This window comes from Gossypium raimondii, chromosome 3 (assembly GCF_025698545.1).
Source record: "Gossypium raimondii isolate GPD5lz chromosome 3, ASM2569854v1, whole genome shotgun sequence".
Taxonomy (NCBI): Eukaryota; Viridiplantae; Streptophyta; class Magnoliopsida; order Malvales; family Malvaceae; genus Gossypium; species Gossypium raimondii.
In genome coordinates this window covers 21584868-21593461 of record NC_068567.1, presented here as the reverse complement: position 1 = coordinate 21593461, position 8594 = coordinate 21584868, and the positions used below count along the sequence as shown (strand labels likewise).

The window sequence follows — 8594 nt, the reverse complement described above, 5'->3', positions numbered from 1 at the left end:
TACAAACCTAATAGGGGTATCATGATACCCAAGGTGGGTATCACGATATCCCTACAAATTTTTGTCCCTTCTATTTTTTAAAGTGTCCAGGGTATGGCATTACCTAAGGCCGATTTGTGATACCATTAGGTGTTTTGTAAAAATTCAAAATTTTGAAACTACCTAGGATATCACGATACCAAGGGTCGATATTGCAATAGCCAAAAGATTTTTGGCCTCTCATTGGAACTGTCTAGAGTATCATGATACCTCACCTTTAGTGTCACAATTCTTCTGTCTAGTTTTCAAAATTTCCCAAAATTTCCATCCTAACTCCATCTAATCACAAAACAAGACCCTTAAAGCCCTAGAGTCCAACATGTAAGGAATTTAAAGCCTAACTAAATAGGAAATTTAAATAAAAACTATGTTCAAAGATGAAAATTATTTACAAATAAAAATTGAGGATGGGTTATACCTCATTGATGACTCAACACAGCTCTTTAGGGTCATAATCATCATACATTTCTTGATCACTTGTCTTACTGTGACCTATTTCTCAGTTTAAATAGTGGACCTCATTAAAGGTGTTCTTGTTGGATATGGTGCCCTAATTGTTGTATGTTTGTCCAAGTACACTTGTAATATTTCAAATAGATTGGTTAATAAAATTATTCATGAATTAAATTAATACTTTCTATATTGTCTTCACATAAGTTTTGCATACAAAGCAAAATGGAAACAGATGTTGCTTACTGGTTGTCTAATGTTTAACTAATATTAAGCAAAATGGAAGCAAATGTTTATAATTAATAATGAAAAAAAAATAAACTTAATTATAAATCATTTGAGCCCTAATTGCATATGTCCAATCAATCCCTCCACTAGCTAGTTGAAACCAAAAATGAATTGCTTGTTTGAATCAAAATGAACATAATGAATAGAAATAGATAAATGGAAAACATTCAAAAATGATTATGGTTTTCTTCAAAATGGGGAAATGGAATTGACCTGCCTTCAAATGTAGTAGTCAATCCGGGTCAAGTCTGCAGTTAAGGAGTTTGTTTTCTAAGCAGTTTAGTATTGTAATTTACATTTTTAGTATTTAGACCTTAGGATAGAAATTTAATAAAAATAAATTTTAACACATTTATTAGATGTTGTAACCCAATGGGCCAACACGGGCATTAGGTTGTGCTAATATGTTCAACTAAGTCTGTATGATGAAGATATAAAGGCCCAATTGATGTGGAAGTAAGGGTTGAGTGATGCACAAGCTTTCCAGGACATCAAGGCACAAAACGAACAACCGAGGAAAGATGCAGGAATTGTGTCGCGCCACACAAGTGATGTGGCGTGACACACGTCGACATGCTATCCAAGTTTAATGTGTTATTCTCGTCCGTGTAATAAAGCTTATATGAAGGCTTTGTACGTGTCAAAGACCTAATTTGGGCTATCTACAACTCTATAAATAGGACATTAGGGGTTGAATGTAACTAAGTCGTCCTAGAAGCCTTCAAAAGCCCTAGTAGTTTAGAAGTAATTTAGTTTATTTTCTTTTCAATTATTCAATACTTTCTTGTTTTCCTCTTGAAATTAGTTTTGATTCAAGAGTTTATCTCTTTTAGTTCAAGTCTTTCAGTTTATGTTCTTTTGAAGTTGTTTTAGTTCTTTATTCCAATCAAGATATTTACTACTTCTTTCCCCATTCGATATTAAATCCACGATTATTCAAATCTCTTTTCTTCTTTGAATTCATCATGTTCTTTATGTGGTTTATTTAATTGAGAAAGAGATTATGAATAACATGAGTGCCTAAATCCCTTAGGTAGATTAACAAGTGGATAGGGATGTGATTAGAGGATTTAGGGTTTCTCGAGAGTGATTAGTTGGTATGAATTACGTGTGCTTAAACCACTAGGCTTAACAACCCTAGAAAGTTACCATAGGCACGACGAGGTCGGGAGATTAGTTGAACCAAGTAAATCATAATTATCCTGGTTAAGAAAGTGAGATTAGGAGATAAGTGAGTATCAACCAATCGATTATTTAATTAGAGGCTAGGAGGTAATAATTGGTTAATTGATAGCTAATCCACCCTAAAACCCTAATACGAAGTTAGTTACAAACTTTGAAGCGAGTTAATCTTCTTGATTTTTCTTTCTTTCTATTTTTCTCTATTTATTTATATTCATTATTTATTTATTTTTATTCCCTTACTCTATTTTATGGTTCACCATAATATATGAAATAATTAGTACTACTTAGACTTGTTATTGTAAAAGTGTTTTCTTTATTTATTCCATCCTCCATTGGGTATGATCCTTGGAATATTTCCAAGTATTTCATTGTACAAACTATATTACAATTTGACCCATGCACTTGCATGCATTGCCGTTCTTAATTCTTATATATTTTTTTGTATTATTTAACTATAAACGATAACATGTTTATAGGTGGTCAAGTTGTTGACGCCATTACCAGGGAGGTTTCGACAATAAATTGTGAAAATATTTTTTTTTACAATTAATAAGATATGTAGGAAAGTTAAGACCTATAGATACGATTTTAGGTTATTTATTTTTATTTTTAATTTATTTTCAGGTCGTGTATGACCCAAAGCTCAAGTACTCTAATTGAACCTTATCCATATATGGACAAAATACTCAAGTGTAATCGTCCAGCCATCAATACCTATCTGCTCCACAGGAAAATATGTTATTTGAGGAGCACGAGAACAACAAGGCAATAACTGGGAAGTGATCCCAATGGCTCAAAAGACATTATGCGAGTATGCCCTACCTACACTAGACGCGGTGCAATGAAGCATAGAATGACCGATGATTAACATAAATAATTTTGAAATAAAGACAAACATTATCCAAATGATCTAAAACATGATGTAGAAGATTCAATTGATGTGCAAGTGTACACAATCGTTGACAAGTGATAATGTGAGAAGTATATGAGTATCATTTCCATAGGGATAGTCTATGTGAATCAAGTATTGCAAAATTAATTGGTTGGTGATGAAAATAAATTTAATTGATGGGTTTGATTAAATTAAACTAACCTAAATACACTTAAAATTAAATTAAATTAATGAATGAATAAGTATGCAAGTCTTTCAGAGAAATCTCAATATCATGCACGTGTCAGAATAATTCTCCTTCCTAACTTAGAAATATTTAAATCTTGCTAATGATGTTACGGGAATTTCCATGGCAACTTAGTATTAGTTAATCCTATTTTAATTACGAGTAAATTGGCTTCTCTTGAAGTCTGAAGTTTAATCTCTGGTCTACATATGTCTTTGTCTGTTATGACTTCAAGGTTACCTTTTCAGGCATCGTCTAAGAATTCAACTTATTAAATTATTAAGTATAGCATATGTCTATGTCAACAACTTAATAAATTTAATAAGTAGAAAAACAAATTAATGTGAGGTAATAGTAATGTTTCTATATTGAAACATTTTAATCACATGAATCTTAGGATTATACAATAAGGTTCTCTCAAATTATTACAAACTTTAACCTAATTCTATAAAATATAGATTAAACATGCACCATTAGATAGTGTGTCAATTAATTACAATCAGGTTAGGATTTAATAATTAATTTAGTTGCATTCCCCACATTTATAATGCATGAATAACATAGATATAATTTTATTTAAATGCATAAATAGTCAAGACACATAACATCACTAACAACATAAATAATCTAATCTATGAAAATTAAATTATCAAAAACATAAAATTTAGTTGCAAACATGTTTCTTAAATAGAACAACAAGAAATTAAAAGAGTAAAGGGAAATAAATGCAAAGTCATTTCTGTTGGTCCTCCGTGGCACAGCTTCCTTGATCCTTGTTTGTGCTTCACTCCTTGCAATAGCAATCAAGCCCAAATGCTCCTCTAATGGATGAATGGGCCGCTCCCAAATCCTTTCCCAGCTCACTTGGAAATTGGGAAAGGAAAGTAAAGAGAGAAAAGAGAGAAAGGTGGATGAATGGGGAATGATGAAATGAGGGAGTGAGAGGTGGTATTTATAGTAGTAGGGGGTAGCTTGTATTTGCTAAAAATAGCAAGCTAATCCCCTTCCTATGGCCGACCACCTTGAGAAAAGGAATGGGAAAGATGACTTTGCTAAAAATATCTAGTCTAAGGCATTTTTCAAGGAGGGAGTTGAACGGTCACTGAACAAAGTTATTAGGGTTGTTTTGTAATTATTTTACAAGTATAAAGATCCTAAATTAAATGAAATGGATAGTTGGGCTACTTGTAGTTGAATTTGGGCTCTTTCCTCCTCAATTAGACAGTTTGGCTTCAAAATTAAGAAACAGACTTGACTACTTCACTGATCTAATTTTTAGGCTGAGTCAAGTATGTCCATTATCCATAATTCTAATTAAATTTGGACGTCCATAGATGATTAATTATTAACCCTCCTTTGCATGGATTTTGCTGCGAAGACTGCTACAACATCGAGCATTGGGTAGGTGAGCTCTGAGGCCAATTTTCCTCTTATTGCACAAAACTACGCCAAATATGAAAAATATGTCAAATTAGCAGGTAAATTAAAAAATGTAATATTTTCTTTAATTCTGTCTATCTAAGTAATTTTGTATTCGTTATTAAAATACACGAAACTTGCATAAATTACTAGTAAAAAGTTGTTGAAAAAGTCTATATAAATTAGAGTTATCACCAAAGCTGTGCCGATACCGGTAATCTCAAATCACAACATAAAAAGATACCTCCAAAAATAAAAGATCCAAGAAGCTTTACAATCTTAATAGAGATTGGGGATTAGTGCTATAGCAAAGCCCTTTGTGATCTAGGGGACAATATAAATCTAATACCCTTGTAAATTTATTGGAAACTCAGATTCAAGAGTTAAAAAACACATCGATGATTCTACAATTAGTTGGTGGATCTTTGATGCACCCAAAGGGTGTACTGTAGAATACATTGGTTAAGGTAGGGGATTCATAATCCCCGTTGATTTTGTAGTCCTTGTTCAAAGGCATTTCTTGAGTTTTGCGAGTGTAGGTACATAAAAGATGAGAGAATGAGATAAACGACGAGACTCCAATGGAAGAAGGAACAAGTGGAAGGGCCAAGAAGGGTGAGACCGGCATCTGAAGTCAATGGTAAAATTCAAGGTATTACCAGACAAGTTTGATAGTGCAACCTAAATTTTAACCATCAAGCTTAATTTTTAAATATTTTACACTAATTTGTTCTTAGTTTGTTAGATGTAGGATTTAGATTTTTTTTTATTTTGTGTTAGAATTAGTAGGAAATAGGTTCTTGATGATAGCAGAGGAGATAGACGTTAGTAGGGTGCAAGTACGAGAAACCGAGGACCTTCTACGAGTCTCAGAGAGGCCAAATCGAATCCATGTCATCACACATCAAGCCCATGATGCGACACAACCGATGTGAGCCAAAGAATACAAAAATTCATCATTGTGTCACGCCATATCCCACCTATGGCTCGACACACCATCGTTTCAAAGCAAAATCAGGTGGAAAATTATTGTCATGTCGTACCATGCACCCCTGTGGCACGACACACAAGCTATTTTTAGTAACTTTTCGTTCTTGATTCAACGCAATCTTCGGAGATTTTCACCAAGATTGGATGGTATAAACTCGAAATTATATAGGATTTTTCTAGTAATTTTTACTACCTTTTTACTTAAAAATAATATTAATCTTGAGTATTTGTTAATTAATTAAAATAATTTTGCTTAATTGTTAATAATGGACATGAATTTATTAAGTATGCGAATTTGTGTTTTTTTTATATTATTTTGTGCATAAAATTAAAGTATTTCATGTTATTTATTAATATGTTAAATTAACTTATGCAGTGGGACCATAGAGTTCAGTTTATTATAATGTTGCATGGACATGAGCTATTATTCTCATGTGTTGGACGACAAAACCAAACTTAATGGGTCATCAAGACGCCACCTTGACCCAATAAAAAGGTTGATACATGTTGGTCAAATCTACAAGCTAGTTGGGTCATTAACCGTCCAATTCCAGAGAAGAGAGGCCCAATTCAACAAACACAATTGGGTAGCCAATAAATCAATTTTAGGACAATTATTTGAAGGTCCTTATGCTTGGAAGAACATTGGAAATCGGCACACAAGATTTGCTTGAGAAACCGTCCACCCATTGCATGATTCAAGCATGATTTCATGCTTCAATCAAGCAACTAAACCACCTTCTCTACCACATATCATGGCCGACCATAGGAGGGGGAAATCCAAGGGATTGTTGCTACTATTTTTAGTAAACTCTCCCACATACTTCAAGTATAAATATCACACCTATCTCACCTTTTCAATGATCCCTTAATCATCCCTTCATCCATCATTTTCACAACATTCTTCATTCCCTCTCTTGCTCTGTCCATCCACCACACCTATCATTCCATTTTCCCTTAGTTTTTAGCCAACAAAAGCCTTGAAGAGATCATCTGTTGGCTGACCACCTTAAGGAGCCATTAGCAAAGGTGCAAGAAGACGAACGAAGGAAAAGAACTTCAATCATAGTCCGCGAGACTGTTTACTTGAAATAGATTTTATTCTTACATTACTTGTTGTTTTAAATTAATTGTGTTTGCAATGTCCATTGTGATCTTGACATCAATAATGGTAGCTTAAATATGTTTAGCTAGGTTAATTGCATTAAGTTAATGAGATTTGTTTGATTCAGGTTTAAAGTGTTTGTGCCTCATTCAATCATGTTTTCAATTAAATTAAAGTATGTATTTCATTCATATGTGGTTGGATGCAATAGAATTAGTAGAGTGATCCTAACTAGACAACGACTAGTGGACGCAATAATTGAAAAGTGCATGCTTAATTTAGATCCTACCCCGACTAATTTGAAGGTTCATAATAACTTTAACAAGCTCTATTATCTTGCATAATTTTTAGGTTTATGTGATTAAACTGTTTCAAACCTAACTTGTCCCTGTTAGTTCACACAAATACAAAGAAACCCTTAGTTTAATAAGATCAGTAAAATGCATGTTTCATTAAGTAAAAGATTCTGAAAGGACTTAATTTGGTTTCCAAACTCATGAAAGATCGAGTTGCCATGGAATGTTTTCCGAACACTGTTAAGCATGATGAAAATGAATCAAGTTTATTAATGTAGTTATCCTAGCCTGTTCATGTTATTGATTGTTGAGGTTGTGTTTCTGCTGCTAAATTCATTCATACATTTAGATAATTTACATACTTAGATTAAAATTACATTAGGGATCAATTTTGCATCTTGATAAATTAATCTAGTTTAATCATCATCACTCAAATTATTGTTTTTTTATCACCAAATTGTTAACTTATAATTTTACAAATAACTGATTAATATACATAGTCTCAGTGGAGATGATAACTCATTTACTTACTTATCACTTGAACGATACACTTGCAAAAACTGAGCGTTACAAGTTTTTTTACGCCATTGATGGGGACTATTGCCTTAATCATTTTTGTGAAATTAATCTTTTCAGTTCAGTTTTTATTTCATTTTAATCTAACTTCTAACCTTACTAATTTATTCTTTATTCTTTATTTTTAGGTGTTTATGAGCATAAATCTAATTATCGATTGATTAACTGTAGAATCTAAAATCAAGCAAACATTTAAACAGAGAAGACGTGAGAGATCAGCTGAAAGACAAGCCGAATGGACCTTGGAAATCAAAATGATGGGCTAGGTAATAGAGCCAATCATGTGCACAATCCAATTCTAATTGCTGATGATAGGGATCGTGCCATAAGACAATACGTTGTGCCACTTTTCAATGAATTAAATCCAAGAATTAGGAGGCCAGATATTGAGGCACCATAATTCAAATTGAAACGGTGATGTTTCAAATGCTCTAAACAATGGGCCAGTTCAGTGGTATGCCCACAGAAGATGCACATCTACACCTATGATTATTCATGGAGGTGAGTGATTCATTTAAAATAGTCGGTGTTACTGAAGGCGCATTGAGGTTGAAATTGTTTCCATACTCGTTGTCAAATTGAGCAGAAGCATAGCTTAATTCGTTGCCACCAAGTTAAATATCTACTTGACTATAATTAATAGAAAGGTTTTTGGTTAAGTATTTTCCATCGAGTAAGAATGCCAAGTTGCGAAATGAGATAACCACTTTTTCACAATTAGATGATGAATCCTTGTACGAGGCATGGGAAAGATTCAAGGAGTTACTTTTGTAAGTTTCCTCATCATGAGATTCCATATTGTATCTAGTTAGAGACATTTTATAACAGTCTTAGCGCACAGACAAGATTGATGTAGATACTTCTCGAATGGTGTGATTTTGTCTAAGTCTTATAATGAGGCTTAAGAGATCATTGAGAGGATTGATAGCAACAAATATCAATGGCCAACAAGTTGAGCAACTTTAGGAAGACAAGTAGCCGGAGTGCACGAAGTGGACGCACTGACATCATTCTCAGCTCAGGTATGTTCTATTTCCTCCATGTTAAAATAGTTTACCACTAATGGTTCTAATAATTTTGCTGCTCAATCACCAAGTCAATATGATGTTGTTTCTTGTGTATATTGTA

General features: G+C 33.1%; 1 non-coding gene across 1 annotated transcript; it reads right to left on the bottom strand.

The window, feature by feature from the left end:
- Window positions 1–8150: 8150 nt before the first annotated feature.
- Window positions 8151–8258, bottom strand: LOC128040309 (small nucleolar RNA R71). Its single transcript, XR_008194965.1, has one exon. It is a non-coding gene; the product is annotated as a small nucleolar RNA R71 (small nucleolar RNA).
- Between the last annotated feature and the right edge of the window lie 336 nt (window positions 8259–8594).